Here is an 18,266-nt window from a genome sequence, read left to right on the forward strand (position 1 = left end):
TCCCCCGAATTATCAGCTGGGTCGCTGGCCGCCTGGCTGCCCCCCCCAACCCCAGCACAAACCCCAAGCTGAGGGCCTTACTGAGGAGCGCAGGGGCTGTTGAAACAGCAGCAGCTCTCCACAAGACCTGCCTGTATATACACAATTCAATGCAAACAGGTTCTGTTAATTAAACTCAGTACATTACATGCAATAAGCATCTATTAAATTCTAGGTTTATGTCTGTACGTATAATGTTTCCAATTATTAATGGAAATCCCACACTTTACTAGTGGTAAAGAGGAGTGTCTCCAGCATTATAATGTAGGGTTTCACAGAGCTGTTTGCCCTGAGGTATGCAGATGGGGGGGGGGGAGAATATGTGAATATTCCAAAGAAACACAAGGTGTCATCTTTGACTCACGAGGTCTCGGTAATCGATTTGCTCAATGCCATCTGAAGGTTAGGCACTTTCCTTCAAGTACGCCCGAGCGAAGCAGCCTCGCATTATAACACAGCAAGATACCACAGCACCGGTCACACTCCAGGTGCTTCTGCTCCTGCTGGCACTGCGCCTGGATAATAATAATAATAATAATAATAATAATAATAATAATAATAATAATAATAATAGCAGCTTACACTTATATAGCGCTTGTCTGGACACGCCACTCAAAGCGCTTTACAGGTAATGGGGATCCCCTCCACCCCCACCAGTGTGCAGCCCCACCTGCATGATGCGACGGCAGCCATAGTGCGCCAGAACGCTCCCCACACACCAGCTCTCAGTGGGGAGGAGAGCAGAGTAATTAAGCCAATTTATAGAGGGGGATCGTTAGGAGGCCATGATTGCCGATGGGAAATTTGGCCAGGACGCCGGGGTTACACCCCTACTCTTTTCGAGAAACGCCCTGGGATTTTTAATGACCACAGAGAGTCAGGACCTCGGTTTTACGTCTCATCCGAAGGACGGCGCTTGTTTACAGTATAGTGTCCCCGTCACTATACTGGGGAATTAGGACCCACATGAGCCGCAGGGTGAGCGCCCCCTACTGGCCCCACTAACACCTCTTCCAGCAGCAGCCTTAGTTTTTCCCAGGAGGTCTCCCATCCAGGTACTGACCAGGGTCACACCTGCTGAGCTCCAGTGGGTAGCCAGTTGTGAGTTGCAGGGTGATATGGCTGCTGGGATACACACTGCCGCTGCCAGAGGAGACCACGAGCACTGCAGGAGCAGGGCAAGACGGAGGAGGAGAAACAGGGTGGATTAAGGAAGAGAGTGGAGGGACAGAAAAGCAGGAAGAGAAAGAGGAGCAAAATTGCGGAGAAGCAGGAGACTGAGCACAGGAAAGACAGGCAGAATGGGGAGACGCCTCTTTTCCCAGCTGGCAGGCTCTCTGGACCACAGAGGAAGGCAGGAGAGCCTTGAAATGACTCGCTGGTTGGGGGTCAAAGCTCTCCGTTAAAAACCCGACATGAAAATACTGTTTGTCACAACCAGTTAGAGACACCAGTCTGCCTACGCACGCAAGGGCGAACGGCCCCATTGTACAGCTTAGAAGGATTCATACCATTGTACGCAAGGCATTTTGTTTAGGGTGATCTGGCCCACTGGTCTTCTTCCGAACACTCAATCGGGGAACGGATTGCGATATTGTAACCAGAGCCAGAAACGCACTTTTAGTGCCTTTCATCAGGAACACCAGCGGCTCTGGAGACTTAACATTTGTTTGCAGAACAGGCCGAGTCCTATAGTCTAGAAGCCACTGCGACGGGGGGTCAGTCACCCAAGCAGCTTCAAAAGGCACTAGCCCACTGCGACCGGGGGGTCAGTCACCCAAGCAGCTTTAAAAAGGCCCTAGCCCACTGCGACGGGGGGTCAGTCACCCAAGCAGCTTCAAAAGGCCCTAGCCCACTGCGACGGGGGGTCAGTCACCCAAGCAGCTTCAAAAAGGCCCTAGCCCACTGCGACAGGGGTCACCCAAGCAGCTTCAAAAGGCACTAGCCCACTGCTACGGGGGGTCAGTCACCCAAGCAGCTTCAAAAGGCCCTAGCCCACTGCGACGGGGGGGTCAGTCACCCAAGCAGCTTCAAAAAGGCCCTAGCCCACTGCGACAGGGGTCACCCAAGCAGCTTCAAAAGGCACTAGCCCACTGCGACGGGGGTCACCCAAGCAGCCTCAAAACTGGACGCATGTCCCCAGGGTGGAAGGCAAGGCAGCAGAGGCTGCTGTTGCGACGCCCATGAGCCGAAGCCTTTAATCAACACGGCGCTTTCCTCCTGTTCCGCGAGACTCCTGCACTGTTTGCCCTCACACCCCGTTCCTGGAAGTCCTCAGACAGGGCAAACAGCAAACATCGCCGTGTGAAATCTGGGAAAGACCAAAAAAGAACCACAAATCTCAAAACAGGCCCTCTGCCCAGGAAGGAGGAAGTGAGCCATGAAGTCATTTGTTGGTTAAAGAGCTTTGCAGTTTGGATAGACACTAAGTCAGTTTCCTGCTCTCAATTCCAGTAAGCCAAGACTGGAGCAACAGCAGTCAGTCCCGCAGGACATGAGAGCAGACTTCCAGCAATTAGGGACGCAGGTGCTACCGTAAATAATATCTGATTGCGCTTTATGCAAAACGCAATGAATCTCCCACAACACACCTCTTTAACCGATTTTCACTGCCAGAGTCGATACGCTTTGACAACAACATGGGAAACCTACTCTCAACATTGCACAAAAAAAAAAATCAAAGCTAACATACCGCCCCAAAGTCTGCAAAAACTGCGGAAGTGAAAAACTTACAACCTACACTCCTCATCCGAAGCCAAACCTTGGTATTCTGCACCTGGGTGATGATCTGCGTTTTTTTTTTTTTTTACCGCTAGTCAAATTAATCATAGGGTTCTCTGGCGGGGATCCCTCTATGTGCTCTCTCTTCTTTTACAAGCTTGTCGGAAATTTGTAAAAGACAAATCGGAAAAAAACAGGAGACCATTAGGAGCGGAGCCGCAGCTTTGTAATCGAATACACAGCCACCCCCCTCCCTCGGACTGGGTGGGCTCCTTCTGCAAAACCAAGCCCCTCCGAGGGGAGAGAAGGGGCCGGAATATCCCGGCTCCGAACTCGACTGCGGTTGAGGAAAGACAGACAGATTGTGGGAGAGTGGGGGGGGTTTGCTCAGCCGGCTGTGAGCAGACCCGGACCCGCAGGCTCCGTTCCCTGAAAAGCCACGGGCAGATTCTGGCGAAGCTCCAGCCCAGTAGCCGAGCCCCTTTTCCCCCGGGGAAGCCCGCCTGCCCCGAATTCTGGATCTGGCAGGATCAGCCCGGCGTCACGCGTGAGGAATCGGCAGCGGGTGGAATCGGCATTACAGAAGCCGCCAGGTATGCTTCCTGGGCTTTCTCCGCGTTGGTGGAGGCGTGACTCCGGCGCCGGTTTTCACAGCTTATTCACCCCCGCGCTTCCTCAAGCACTTTCACACACGCAGGCCTGGGCGCCTCTTTACTCAGGGCTGACGCGCGCCCCCTCCCCCCTCTCACGGCAAGAGCCAACAGCCCACCTCTAGGAAAAATCCCTCTCGAGAAACGGGCCACCCATGTGGCTTGTGAAGGCCGAATTTCCCAATAAAAAGGAGCAGAGAAAGCTCCTATGGGATTTGTTGGGGGTGAGATGGGAGATGAGAATGAGTTAACCGACCAGCTCCGCTGATGGTGGGCTTTACCGTTTAAATTCATGGACTCTTTCAACCTTGTCCAGCAGAACGCCCTGCGAAAGGCTTGCGCAAAGCCTGCCATCCCTTCAGCTCAGGTGAGCGTTCAATAGCTCAAAAGCTCAGCTGGGATGAAAACCAGGAGGCTCAGAGCTCAGGACTCCTACCCCAGCCGGCGGGCTGAAAAACCTCCTGTAGGCACAGATCTGCTGCTTACAGGACATCAGGCCAGCAGGGGTAGGTCATACTGGGGAGGACAGATGAATATAGGGGAGAAATGATCTTAGTAGAGAGTTTTTGTCTTTATTTTCAAGGACATTTTCCAAGTGATGCCTTGCTGCTCATGTCTCTTCCAAGAGTTTTGCCCACGATGTGGTTTTTTTTCTTGTATCCCAAGAAAAATAGGTCGGAGAAAACCAAAAAGAGACAAATCGACTGACCGGCCGCTCCCAATGAACGGCGCCCCCAGGCAGAAAACAGAATTCGCCCCGGGGAAGAATATGCCGGTGTTCGATCGTCCTTACCGTCAGGGGACCAGACGAGCCTCAGTAAAGCCTCTCTACTGAACCCGTGAGCTCGTTGGCACCCAAAGTGGAGTGGAATAATGAGCACTGAGCACCAGGCCCGGACCCCCCCTCTCTAACCCCGCCACAGTTCAACCACAGGAACAGGAAGTGCTCCCTCCAGCCGAACCTGGCCCAAACCCACCGCCCCCTAATCTCACCTGCCAGGGTCGATTTCACCCTGCTGCAATCTGATTTTGTGGTGGAGATGGATATTGCTTCACACGGTTTTGCGGCTTTAGAAAGCAGATCTCTTCTGCAGGGTTGCATAAACCAGATGCAGGCAGAACACCAGTAAAACGGAGCCCCCAGTTGTTACAGAGGAATCAGGTTTGAGGTGTACAGGTCAGCGCTGCCCCCCTGCCCAGACATGCCGTGTCTGGGTTGCGAAGTCTTATGGCGGGAGGCACGAATGATCATCTGCGACGCTCCCCGTCACACCGCGGTAGGGGCGCTAGCGAGCTTCCCCTCGGCAGACCACAGTGCCTGGGACTCCTGTCTGAGCTGTAATCAGATGCCCGAGGCCACAGGCGCGACTCTGTGTGCAATTGCAAAGGGCAGCATGGGGACTATTTTTATTAACATAAGTGTAAGATCTTTGCGAACAGATCTGGGGGGGGTGGAGGGGAGTTTTAGATGATTGGCAGGTTTTGGCCTCATCGTCACCGAAACCCAATCGAACAGCTCCAGACATCATTCCAGCCACCCACCAGACACCACCACAGGTCCGGACTCGTTCCTCAAGGGAAGCGGAGGAGAGCTCATGCTCCTGAATAACCATCCCCGACGCATGAGGAAATGACAGTCTCTCGTGCAACGGGCAAAGCCGAACCTGATCTCTGGGTTCCTTGACCCTTATCGTGGCTTTGATTTAAAACCAAAAAGCCGCTGCAGAAATGCACAAACCGCTGAAGTCAAGGAATGATCTGAACTGGGGAAGAAAAACAAACAAACTGTGGGGTTTTCTTTAGGCTGTTAAACATTTTTTCCCGCCCTGAATACACACTTGGGATTTCTCCCTCCTGTGTGGAGCAGAGGGATTCAAGGGCTCCTTGTGCCAGTTTTTTCCAGCCTGAGTAAACTCCATTTGCGTCAAGGTGTGACGTTGACACTAGACAGGGCCGACCCCATGCGCTCTGCTCCGAAAACCGCAGGAGCCATCGGAAACGTTTGGGCTCGGAAGAGAGAGACCAGATCCGTCCAAATTCTTAAAGCGCTCGCTCACCGGCAACTCGGATTTCTGGAGTTCAAACGCGGAGTTGTTTCTTTAAAACGTGCGCATCACAGGGCAAAAACCTTCAGTGCAAAAACTTCCAAATCGGAATCCGGAGAAATTCAACGTTTGCCCCTTTACGCTAGACTGAAGAAATCTGCTCTTCAGGAGAAGTTTGGAAAACTGGCGACATTTTTTTAAAAATCTGGGCGTGGCCAGGCATAATCTGTCAATACATAACCTAACCTCAAAGATAAGGGTATCTTAGCACAGGAACTCTTGTGTAATTGATGACACTGTTGAAGTATCTCTTGGCACAGCACCGAGTGTGAAAGGAGGCGTAAGAACTCCAGATATGGCCTTGTACAACAATACACTGCTAAGAGGAAACATCTGCCAATCTGTGTTTTTACTTCACAAAAAAAGACCAGCTTCGGCTGGTGATATTCAACCCGGAAAATGGAGAAGAAAAAAATCGCCAGGCAAGTTTCTCAAAATTGACTGGAACACAGCTCTCCTAGTCAGCACCCAGTCTCCGTTTCATTTGAAGGCTGTTTTGGGTAAATTTGTTTTTCAATTAAATATGGGGGAAAGTGGGCATCATCACCGATCCCAAATTTAAATTTGCCCATCGTTGCGTGGGCACGTGGCTCAACCCAATGAACTTAATACAGACCACAAGCAGAAACAGCAGCTCAGTGAACACAGGAAGCTCTTCTTTGCACAAACAGCGGGGAGGCTCTGGAACAGACAACCCAGCCATTTAGTCAAAACCAATTCAGAAGCTTTCTTCGAGACATCACTGAATTAAATTGTCAGAATATTGAGCTACTCACAAAACAGCATTGCAATCCAATATATATCCTGATCTGTTCAGATCTCAGACAGCCAGCAGGGCTGGGCCCAGTCTATACTGGGGCGAGACTTCAAAGGAAACTAGGTTGCTGCTGCTGCTGCAAGTGGTGTTGGTGGACCAGTAGGAGGTGCTCTTCCCACTGGACAAGAATTTACAAACAATTCTCTAGGCTGGGGTCAACAGGAAGTTGTCCTTTGGCCGACGCCTCCCATGGGGAAAAATCTCATGGCAGCGCTCGGGCAGGGATGTTAAATCTGGTGCCCTGGCTAAACTTCACTCTGGGCTTAAAGACCCTCAAGTATCCACTTAATTCAACCACTGAAGTCCTTTCCCACTTCTCCCTCTGACCAGCTGGGAAGGGGGGCTGCTGCTTGGCAACCAGTTGGGGCCCACACGTCAGTGGAGAACGATGGGGGTCCCCCTCCTGTACAGCAGGCCAAAGTGTTTCGGGGTCCTCCGGGATGAGCAGTTATCATTAACCATCACCGTGAGATGGCCCAATTGGCCTCCAGTCGCCTTACCGCGGCCAAAAGGCTCTATATTCGATGCGATTTATTTTTATATAGCGCCTTTCACAACAAGGTCGCCCCAAGGCGCCCAACAATGCAAGTGAGTGTACATTTAGTCAATACAGAACAGAAGACAACGGAGGAGAGGAACCAAAAACTCCCGAGTAAGGACTCCTCCTCATTTGTTTGACTCCCAAGTGGAAAAGTAGCGGAGAATCCGTGCAATGCGGATCCAGCCCAGTGTCCAAGACGGCGCCGTCCATCGACGCAGTAGCACAGCTGCGTTTTCGCCGTTCAGCAGGCAATGACGGAAAGGAACGCAAACACGGGGGAGAACTTCCCAGGCAGACCTCGGAGAGTCATTCGGGACTCCGACGGCAACTATTTTAAAACGCACACGGTCACGGTCTCAGGATACAGACGGAGGAGCGCGTGGGCTGGGGCGCTGGGGAGGGGGAGACGCTGGAAAAAGCCTTAGTCAGGGCGGGAGATGATGAGATCTGTTTGCGCGGAGGCGCCGCTTGGCGTCACGGGCTGACCCACAGCGCGGAGGGAGAGAGAGCCGTGGGGCTCAGCAGACGGGGAGCACGATGCCGTCTGTGAGTGAGATGGGACGTCCGGGCGGCTGGATTCACCTGTGATTCAGCACCACTCACAGACCCAGGCAGCAGGCGGAAACAATCTGGGAATTAAGGGCAGATCACAGTTTTCCAGCCCCCTCCTCAAATAAATAAACTATTCCCTCAACCATACCTTTCAAAATTGTTTAATTAAAAGGCGCAGTCAGCTATAAAAGTTGCTTAATTGACCGCTACTAAGAGCTCTGGTCTCCCTAGGGCCCGAGTCCGAGAGCTCAGATTTGCAGAATATAACTGTAACAGACTGTTTTTATGCCACCACATGGTAGAAAAGAGATTTCTGCTCTGGAAGTGGTTCAGAGAAGAGCAGGCGGCCAAAAAGCAATCCTACAGCTTAAGCAAATAACTCCGTACAGACAGGCTGGGGTAACCAGAGCGTTTTAAACTTGAATACCAAGCCCAGCAGGGGAATTCAGACAGTCAGCCCAGCGGATCGCCCCAAAACCAAGAAGTGCAGGACACAGGGGGGAAAACGACGTTTCAAAACGTCAGGAAGTGCTTCTTTAAACAAAGAGGGGGGGGGGGTGTAGGGGTCTGGAACAAGCTACCCTGTCAGCGAAGTCGATATCCTGGTTTCTTTCACAAAGCAGATGAAAGAGATCGTCAGATCAATGAACCACTAAAAAATAAAACTCCTCTGCTTCATAACAGTTCGAATGTTTATGTTCTCATGACAAGGTAAGTTAAACAGGGGGTTATGCAGTGCGATGTAGATATGAACAAGTATGTATTTATATACTGTAGCCAGACAGCTCGATATTTACACTGGGGAGTTATGATTAGCCACGCGGTCAGTGGTATGCTCCAAACGACAACAAAAACCGGGTTCAGACGATGGTCAAAAAGACACGTGGAAAATCTGATGCAACGCCCAGCAGGAAGTTTATTCGGCCACGGCCAACTGTGCAGAAAGGGAAAAGGATATCGTGAGTCACGAGAATGATGCAGACCCAAAATTTTACCGACCCCCAAAATCACAGGAAACGGTGAATTCACACTGAAGTGTAAACGTGACGAGATAAAAACTGGCCTGGTTCCATCTGGTGCTTAGTCAGCATTGGAAAAAAACCCTCGTAGCATCACAGCGGTGCTCCAGCAACAATGTCTTTCAGCATCAAAAATTAGGGTAACTGGCTCTTCAAGCCAAATACCAGAAGAGGCTCGTCTGTAGCAAATCATTTAGCTTCTCACTTCACTCTTAATACATCTATATATATATAACATGTAATTATGAACATAATTCATGCTGAAAAGTTGAACTAAGAAAACACGACTGCTTTTGTGGGTTTTTTTTTATTCTAGTTTTTCAGCGTGGAATTAACCTCCACCTGCTCCTTCGCAGTCGACATACCAATGCAGCTCCCTGCCCGACCCGGTTCAATCCGCACCAGGCCCAGAAGCTGAAGCTCTGCTCCGGGAACGTCTTAGAGGTTCACCAAAAAAAAGCACGCAACTATGCCAAAAACCCTTTCAATTCAAAACAAACCGGCCCAGAAAAACTTTTTCGCATTAAAAGGGTATTAGAAATGATCACAAAGAATCGTTTTAGAATCCGATTCTAGAACAGTTCCCCCCCCCCCCCCCATCTTTCCCTTCTTATTCAGTTCACCACTGCCACCCCTTGTACCAGGACAGCGCCAACCCAGGTCTTTAAATTGTTTAATAAAAATAAAAAAGCAGGACTGATCGAACGGCTCACCGGTTACTTCCTGTAGCGCGCTGCTGTGGTGGAAGGGAAAGGCCGACTTGGATCCCCTGAACCGTGGATCCATCGCGAGCCCCCAGTCACGCCAGGAGACACCAGCGGGGGATCGCCGAGAGGGGGCCTGCAGTCGCTCGTCCGGCCGACGAGCTGCAGGGGGCGCACAGCCCTGCGAGCCCGCAGCGGAGGCAGAGGAGCTCAGCCTGGTCACCTCGACCCTCAGGAGAGCTGCATCAGGCGCGGGCGCTGCCGTCTCTTCAACGGGGCCAGTGGACCACTCTCTCTGGGGGGGCACTGAAGCGGTGAATGTGAAACCTAGCAAGGCGCGTTGAAGGTCTGGCCTCCGTTGGGGGGGGTCACGGCCACCCCTCCGATGGGGTGCGGCCGATGGGATTCCCACCAGGATGACGGGGGGCTTGCATGGAGCAACTCAATTCACCCACCCTATCCACGCCTCGCCCAACGCAAACGAGGGAGCGGATGAAGACGCTGGTGCGCCAAGGTGGGCCTGCTCCTCGGACACCTTCCCCCAGCTGACCTGCAACAGGCCAGCGGCGCAGGGCGCGGATCGGATGGCCGAGGGTTATCCGACTCTCATCGGACACGTGGGAAAATCTCAGGAAAGGAGCCTCGGCAGAGGCGGATTCAGCCAGTCTCAACTCTGTAGTCGCCCTAGAAGAGGATATTGTGAATCATAAGAATGATGCAGACCTGCAACTCAACTACCAAACATGGGAAAGAGTTAAGACATTGTGATGGGGATGATTAACATGCCACAGGGGCTTCAGCAAGATTTCTTGTAGGAATGGGGGTGGGAGGAGGAGATTGCTGGAGGAACAGAACCAGGAGTGAATACTGGAGCTCCAGAGGGACCTGGGTTCCTCTAGAAATACGGCCGTATAAGAACAGCAGACAGCCTTGCTAGACTTCAGTTTCTTACTGTGGTTGCGGAGGTGCACAGGGAACCTGGAGTCCTCGTCTTCGAGGCGCAATTGCCCTCCTCCTCCTCCTCCTCCCCAACTGAGAGCTGGTGTCGGGGGGGAGCGGACTGGCGCATCATCCAGGTGGGGGGCTGCACACTGGTGGCGGGAGTGGGATTCCTCATTACCTGTAAAGCGCTCTGAGTGGAGTGTCCGGAAAAGTGTAAGGAATTAAGAATATTACTACAGCTTGAATAGTTGTCTCCATAGTTGTGAGGAGTAGGTCTATCCACAGCCACCAGAGGGCGACTAAAGCCCCACTCAAGGTCCAGAGAGAGAGAGACTCCCAGACTCAAACACATCACAGCACAGATCAAACAGCAATATCTCACACACACAAACACAACATAAACTGGAATGCTACAGAACCTTAAACAGACAATACACACTAGCTGAATATTTGACCAAAATAAAAAATAAACAGAAACAGACCCTGACGAAGTACAGGCTCAGTGACCACAACCTGGCCATAGAAACTGGGCGACACAGGCAGACCTGGCTGCCCAGAGAGGACAGGCTGTGCTCCCACTGCCAGCAGGGAGAAATAGAGACAGAGGTGCACTTCCTACTGCACTGTGACAGATGCTCTGGGATTAGAGAAACATTCTTCCCGAAATTCAGAAATCTAATCCCAGAGTTCCCACACCTGCCAAAACCACAACAGGTCCCAATCCTACTGGGAGAGGGAGGAGGGAACTCAGCTGATCTGGCAGCCCAGTATGTGATCTCCTGTCCCAGCCTGAGGAACAGTGAGTCCGTCTCCCAATAATGCTCCAGCCGCCTACAGTATATGTCAATATTTTATAATATGTCTCTGTTGTAAATGTCTGTAACATGTCTGTAGATTTTATTTTACTTCTATTTTTTGTTTTGTTCCATGTTAATTTTATTATTTTTATTTGCTTTGGCAACACTGATTGTACCCATCAGTCATGCTAATAAAGCACCTTGAACTGAACTGAGAGAGAGAGAGAGAGAGAGAGAGAGAGAGAGAGAGAGAGAGAGAACTGGTAGCTCAGTTGAACTGGCAGCCCAGTATGTGATCTGTCACAGCCTGAGGAACAGTGAGTCTGTCTCCCAATAATGCTCAATCTGTTTACAGAATATGCAAATATTTAATGATATGTCTCTGTTGTAAATGTCTGTAGATTTTATTTTCATTTTTGTTCCATGTCAATTTTATTATTTTTTATTTACTTTGGCAACACTGATTGTACCCATCGGTCATGCTAATAAAGCACCTTGAATTGAATTGAGAGAGAGATGCACATGCTCATCAGGGTGTGGGCCAACTGCAATGCCAACTATATGACTGGAAACTATATGACCCTAGCCCGCTCTCTACAGCCGGGAAGGACTGGGGAGGGGAGAGGGGGCTACGTCTTTTGTGGGGTTTTTTTTTAGGCCGAGTGAGACATTTCTGAGCCATGAGGCCCGGCCTGCAGCCAGGGCAGGTGTGAGCAAGTGGGGAAAGAGCAGCCAGCCCCCACCACCCCCCAGCAGCACAGACGTCCCAGGGGGGGTGTCTGGATCCACTGGCTGCGGCGTCTGTTCCGAGCTCACCGGTTCCCGCGCCGATGGTGGAAAGGACACCAGCCTGGGCAGCTGCCGGAATCTTAACACGTCACGCTAGCAGAAAGAGGGAAAAGTACAGGCCTCTCTATTTGTTCGGGTGAAATGCGACATGCAAGCCTCCTAGGTCTTCATCAGTTGCTTATTAAAATGACAGTAAGCATGTGCCATCGCTGAGTGTTATTAATATAGTGCGCCCATCCCGAATTGCACAGCAAAATGCTCAATCAACCGGGCTGTTCCAAAGAACCGGGCTCAGCCTTTTCCGAAGAACTCCGACAACCCAGCGTGACTCATCGCACACGGCTCACAGGCACAACGGTGCACGTCGAAGGAGACGAGTTGCCACTTATCCCCGATCCCAGTCCCGGAGAAAAACGTGGAAAAGCCGAGGGGGGGGGGGGGTCCCTAGAATTGGGAAGATTGGATTTTCCCCTACCTTTAACGGAATGGAGAGGCCGATCTCGCTCTAGAATCAGATTACTTAATTAGCCATATACAATTAGGAATGTGTCTTTTCGCAGAACCCAGCTTGCTCTCCATGAGACACACAGACAGGGAGAGAAGCTGGGGGTCACAGCGCAGGGTCTGCTATTGTACAGAGCCCCAGGTGCAGCTGGGGTGAAGGGCCTGGCTCAGGGGCCCAACGGAGTAGGATTCCTCTGCCGGCCGCGGGATTCGAACCGGCAACCTCCCAGCCACAGGCGCAGATCCTGAGCCACAGAGCCCCCGCTCCACCCCGTCCTGTCTAGGACAGGACAGCCCAACCCCGAGTCTCGACACGCATAGAAACACCGGCCCCCCACTTTAACCAAACCAGCTGATCCCCCAGTTCAGACGTTAAGCAGCACTTTCCTGACAAGAAGCCAGCAGGCTCCGATCTGCCCCAGTACAGGCCGCCTCTCCTGCCCTTCCTAACTGCTGCCACACAGACACAATCACTCCTCCCCTCTCCCAGGCCTGCTAGCACTTGACGCGGCGCAAAAGCGATAGTGGAGTGAGAAGAGATCGGACTTGGTGTCCTGCTGCTCACTTCCAATAACTTGTCTTTCGCTGCCAGAAAGCGTGGCGGTATTTTCCCCGGCCGCAAAGCCCAGCCCTGAGAATCCGCCGACAGGAAATATCTCACAGACCCTTGTAGTTTCCAGCATGTTCCCGCTGTCGGTTAGTTCGGGCCGATTCTCGGGACGTCGAAACGAGCCGATATACGGGGGAGACGGAGCCTACCTCGTACTTTGGCGTGAGCTGGCCTGGCTGAAGAAATGACAGGCCTGGTCAGCCATCAGCCTCATGGGGAGCAAGCGAACTGCAGGCAGGCAAGCATGTCTCTACACGAGCGAAGATGCAAGATTAGAATCTGACCTCTTGAACGTCTGTTAGAGAACACCCATTTTACCCCATGTAAGAACTAGAGCTTTTTTTAAAAAAAAAAAACCCCACCCAATTAAAATAATCTACTTCAATATTCTTGAAGTTACAGAAGCGGATGCACAACGCATTTTAGACCAATATTTCAAAGGCGATTTAGTTTTAGAAGTCATTTCATTTTTTAACAAGCTGGGGAATGCCACATTGGCAAATGAAAAAATTAGACGGAACTCCAAGCAAATTTTTAACCACCTCGTTATGTATATGGGTAGGGCTTTGAATACAACTGACACACTGAGCCAGGAAGGACTACACTTAAATCAATCTACTGACAAGAAAGGACAGTTCTTTCATTGTGAAATCGCAAACTCTAAGTGAAAAGAAGCAGGAACCGAAAACCCATTGACTTTAAAATCCTTCACCACACTGATCCAGACTTCTCCATCATTTGAAGAATTCGGCTCCCCCACCCTGCCCCCAAGTCCTTTCTGAAAAGGTTTTTATCTTTTACCTCAAAACCGCTTTGTGACAAAAGATGAACCGTGGAGATACTCAGGAGCAGTGAGTGGGGACATGAGGCTATTTTATCAGGTTTATCAGGTTTGAATGGCATCTACAGTGGGAGATTGTTTCACACCCACAACCACCAGCAACAAGGGCCAGGGAGTGGGGGGGACTTTTAATAGACTGGAGACGAGGGCTAAGAACCAAGCCAAGAGCTAAGGGAGGAATGCAAGCTCCACCTTCGAAAGACTCCAGAACTACAAATCCCAGAGGGCCACAACCCACTCCCCCCGCCGCAATAATAATTGCTTACACTTCTATAGCGCTTTTCTGCACACTCCACTCAGAGCTCTTTACAGGTCATGGGGGATCCCACTACCACCACCAGTGTGCAGCCCCACCTGGATGATGCACCAGTCCGCTCCCCACACACCAGCTCTCAGTGGGGAGGAGAGCAGAGTGATGGAGCCAGTTCAGAGATGGGGATTATTAGGAGGCCATGACTGGTAAAGGCCAGGAGGGAAATCTGGCCAGGACACTGGGGTTATAACCCCTCTCTTTTCAAGAAACGCCCTGAGATTTTTAATGACCACAGAGAGTTGGGATCTCAGTTTTACATCTCATCTGAAGGACGGAGCCTTTTTTTACAGTAGTGTCCCTATCACTATACTGGGGCATTAGGACCCACACAGACTGCAGGGTGAGCACCCCCTACTGGCCCTACTAACACCTCTTCCAGCAACAGCCTTAGCTTTCCCAGGAGGTCTCCCATCCAGGTACTGGCCAGGCTCACACCTGCTGGGCTCCAGTGGGGCTGCCAGCGGCGAGTCGGGCAACTGGACCGAACCCCAAGAGGTCCCTGCTCAAGCCCCTGCAATGCACTTGCATCAGTGGCTGTTGCACAAGGGGTGAGCAAAGAAAGATATTGCACTAATCGCACACCGATTCACCCTGATCGTGCTCCGTTTCAACTCGCTGGTTATTTCGGTTACCGCGCGATGCAATTCTTCCCTTGCTTGCATGGCTTACAGTACACTCGCACGTCCCATCTCCCAGCGGCCGCAGAATCGCAGCCCAGGCCCACGCGTCTGCTGCGTCATCGAGCCCCCGGCCCCTATCAGCAGCTCATCGGCGTGATATTCCGCCTCAACTCGAGCGAGGGAGGCAGATCTGAAGAGCTGTGCTTCCTCTCGCACCGAGATAAGAGCGCAGCGGGGCTTGAAAATGGAACAGGGCAACAGCGAGTGAAAGCAGAAGTGAAAAAACTTGCCAGGCCGAGACAGACATCCAGAGTCTTGCCCCTCTATCCCTTTTCAAATCCCCACCCCCATTGCATTTCCCCAGATTCCAACAGTTAGGCATGTAGCGTTAATGTGCATAAAATGACCTGCCAAGCAGGTGACAGTATTACTATTGATATAGTTGTTTTTTTTTTAGCCAGCAGCCATATCACCCTGCAACTCACAACTGGCAGCCCCACAGGGCACACAGAGGGACAGACCACACACTCACGCCAGGGCCAGGTTTCCCAGCAGCCAATTAACCCAACGTCATGGCTCTGGAGTGTGGCAGGAAAGCCATGCAACTGTGGGGAGACCATGCAAACTCCACCCAGACAGCACCCCAGGAATTGAACCCAGTGCCCAGCGCTGTGCCACAGCACTGCCCTGCCATTACTACTAATAATAATTATTAGCACTACAATCACATTTTGAGGCAGTGGACTAGATGCATCTTGATTAATCAAGATGATTGACACTACCGGAGACCAGACGCTTGGGTTTCACTGACAGCTGCCAGTCGCTCAGCTACCAAGTGATTCTGCGAGTTCTGCTTCACCTGCCCAGGTGAAAGTGTGGAAAGTGGAAAGTGGGAGAGAGAGAGGAAAATTCACACAGTTACACTCACAGTGACAGGCAGAACACTCTAGGTTCAAAACTAGTGAAGTTGTGCAGTTGTAGTATCCTGTAGGATACAATTCTCCATTTAATTAAACCAACTTCCCCACCAGTCGGTTGGAACTTCCAGCAAAAACTCCTGACACAGCAATTGAACGACTGACAGTATTGTAAGGCTGCAGTCTCCAGGAGCTGAATGTCTGGACAGCCCAGGGATGTGGCCATCTCTGTCCTTCCAACCTGTCCCATTTTCCTTAGCGGAAGAGACTTACACCCCCTTCCTCTGCAGCCTCAGCCCCTCCCAATCAGCTCGAACCCCACTCCCCCCAACACCTCCCCGAAGAAACACCCCACCGCCCCCCGCCTTTCACAAAAAAAACACGTCTTTGATCTTGCCGTTGCTTCAGATCAGCTGGTGCAGGAAAGAATTCCGACTAATCTGCGGCCGAGTCTGTCCTTTGATCGCCACAGGAGGGGGAGAGGGGCCGAACGAAGCAAATTCCTAAACCGCAGTCCACTCCAACACACGACATGCCCGCCCCCCCCCAAAAAAATGCATTTAAACAGGATTGAAAAAGGCCTGTGATCAACTAGCCTGCAGGAAGACGAAGACGTGTTCTTTTGGGAAAAGGAAAGCAAGTCGCAGAGGAAGAGACGGGTGAAGGAAGAAGGCATTGATCCGAGCCCGAAAGCCGAAAGAGGCGTCTGTGGGGCTATTTTTAGCGCCCTGGCTCCTCGCCGACAGTTGTGCAATTCTGGAGTATGCCACGTCACTGCAGGACGGTGCAGTGGTGAATCAGCCTTTGCTGGAGGGAAGTGCTCCTCTTCCCCTGGCTCCCCCGAAACTTGGCAGAATTTAACAACGTTTTATGGGTCTCGATGAGCAGGGAGCACCTGCTGCTCATAGCTGGCCTGGGCCGCCCCACACCACCGCGGGCTGCGGCGCACGAGGAGCCCACAGACGGCTTGCATGAGAGAGCAAAGCGTTCTCAAGCAGGGAACGCGACAAAGCTACCCGACGCAAGCAATCAAACAGCAGACATACCACCCTGGAACTCACCGCTGGCAGCCCCACTGGAGCTCAGCAGGTGTGAGCCTGGCCAGTGCCTGGGTGGGAGCATCCTAGGAAAGCTAAGGCTGCTGCTGGAGGAGGTGTTAGTAGGACCAGCAGGGGGCGCTCACCTTGCGGTCCGTGTTGGTCCTAATGCCCCCAGCATAGTGACTGTGACACTATACTGTAAACAGGTGCCGTTCTTCGGATGGGACGTAAAACTGAGGTCCTGACTCTCTGTGGTCATTAAAAATCCCAGGGCCTTTCTCAAAAAGAGTAGGGGCGTTACCCTGATGTCCAGGCCAAATTTCCCCCCTGGCCTTGACCAGTCATGGCCTCCAAATAACCCCCATCTCTGAACTGGCTCCATCACTCTGCTCTCCTCCCCACTGAGAGCTGGTGTGTGGGGAGCGGACTGGCGCATCACCCAGGTGGGGGCTGCACACTGGTGGAAGGGTGTAAAGCACTTTCTGGAGTGGAGCGTCTAGAAACGTACTTATAAACTACACAGAGGCGCTGACAAAGTCAACCCAGTGGACGACTTCAGAACGAACAGGGAAACTTGAACCAGAGGACACAAGGGGGGGGGAAATGACACAAAATGCATTTAAAATCCGAGAACAGGAGGCACTGCTTTGCACAAAGGTTGGCAGGAGCGTGGAACAGGCTACACAGCCGTGTGATGGAAGCCGAAAAACCAGCCCACCTATCTTGCAATGGCCTAGATCGTCCCACCCTCCCCTCTTTTGTAACCTCTTATGCAATCAGCTGCAGGCATGGCTAGGGGCGATGCAAACACAGCAGACACCCTGCTAGGAAAAAACAAACAAAGAGCTCGGCGGAACCTGTCCGAGCCGGGAGCACAGCCACGCCACTGCTGAAGGGTGGGGAAGCGCGGTCAGTCCTGATCAGCAACAGCGTGGCACCGACGAGGTGAAACCAGGGGGCTGCTGCAGCCTCGCTCTGCAAACTGCTCGAATCTTCCCCTCTTACGGGCAGCCCCCAGCGCAACGCAGAGCGACGTGCTCAGTCGCTGCCCCCACAGACACAAGGGAGAAACGCAGCAGGTCGTCCAGTTGGACGGGGCCCTGCAGCAGAAAGCAGGGAGGTTGTGTAAGGCAGTGCAGTCCAGGACTGTGAAATGTGAAGGGGGGGTGGGGGTTATGATAATAAAACCTTAGGGAGGGACTGGAGTGAGTTGGCCCTTAATCCTGAAGCTTTGCTGCCCTGAGGCAGAGGGTGTAGGGTCAGCAGGGCGGGCAGCCATGTGAAAAAAGGCCCCCAGGCAAGCAGCAGTCAAGAGGAGATAGAGGAGAGGCCAAGTGTCATTAGAATGGTATTCTAAACTATGCCTGTAAATACAGGCCTGCAGTTTACAGCTAGAGTGCGTTTAGGACACGGAAACTCTGAGCCCTTCCGCTCTCACACAGCGTGCCCGTCGCGCCAAACGGACCGGCCTGCCCTTGGCAACAGCCGAAAAATGCCAACGGCCCTTCCGTTTCCATTAGGAACGCTGGAACAGGGAACAGGGAAGTTCATTAATGCACAGCTGTTGTCATCCTGCGGCCCTTGTTCTCGGTTCTTATTGGTAGAAACCATTCCAGCAAGCAAGCCCGCGCTGCCATTTTGCAAACTTTGTTGCCAACGGTGCACTTTTGTGGTCCACAGCCGGCGTCGCGCCCGAGTCCCGACGTCACCGCGCTCCTGAAGGTCGGAGCAGGAAGGAGCTCGGG

The 18,266-nt window shown here is 52.1% G+C and overlaps 1 protein-coding gene across 3 annotated transcripts in view; it reads right to left on the reverse strand.

Annotated features, from left to right (window-relative positions):
• The window catches only part of LOC138224944 (RING finger protein 223-like), a 26,923-nt gene extending 12,716 nt beyond the window's left edge, over positions 1-14,207 (reverse strand). The window contains exons 1-3 of one of the 3 annotated variants that reach the window (XR_011183448.1): positions 10,101-14,207; positions 9,158-9,832; positions 8,108-8,359 (exon numbers count right to left, since the gene is read on the reverse strand). The gene's annotated coding sequence lies outside the window, so the exon portion shown is untranslated. Of the gene's footprint in view, positions 1-8,107; positions 8,360-9,157 lie in introns of those variants that run through there. The other 2 variants (XM_069183205.1, XM_069183206.1) reach the window with 2 other exon arrangements.
• Between the last annotated feature and the right edge of the window lie 4,059 nt (positions 14,208-18,266).

Source organism: Lepisosteus oculatus, chromosome 24 (genome assembly GCF_040954835.1).
Source record: "Lepisosteus oculatus isolate fLepOcu1 chromosome 24, fLepOcu1.hap2, whole genome shotgun sequence".
Lineage (NCBI taxonomy): Eukaryota > Metazoa > Chordata > Actinopteri > Semionotiformes > Lepisosteidae > Lepisosteus > Lepisosteus oculatus.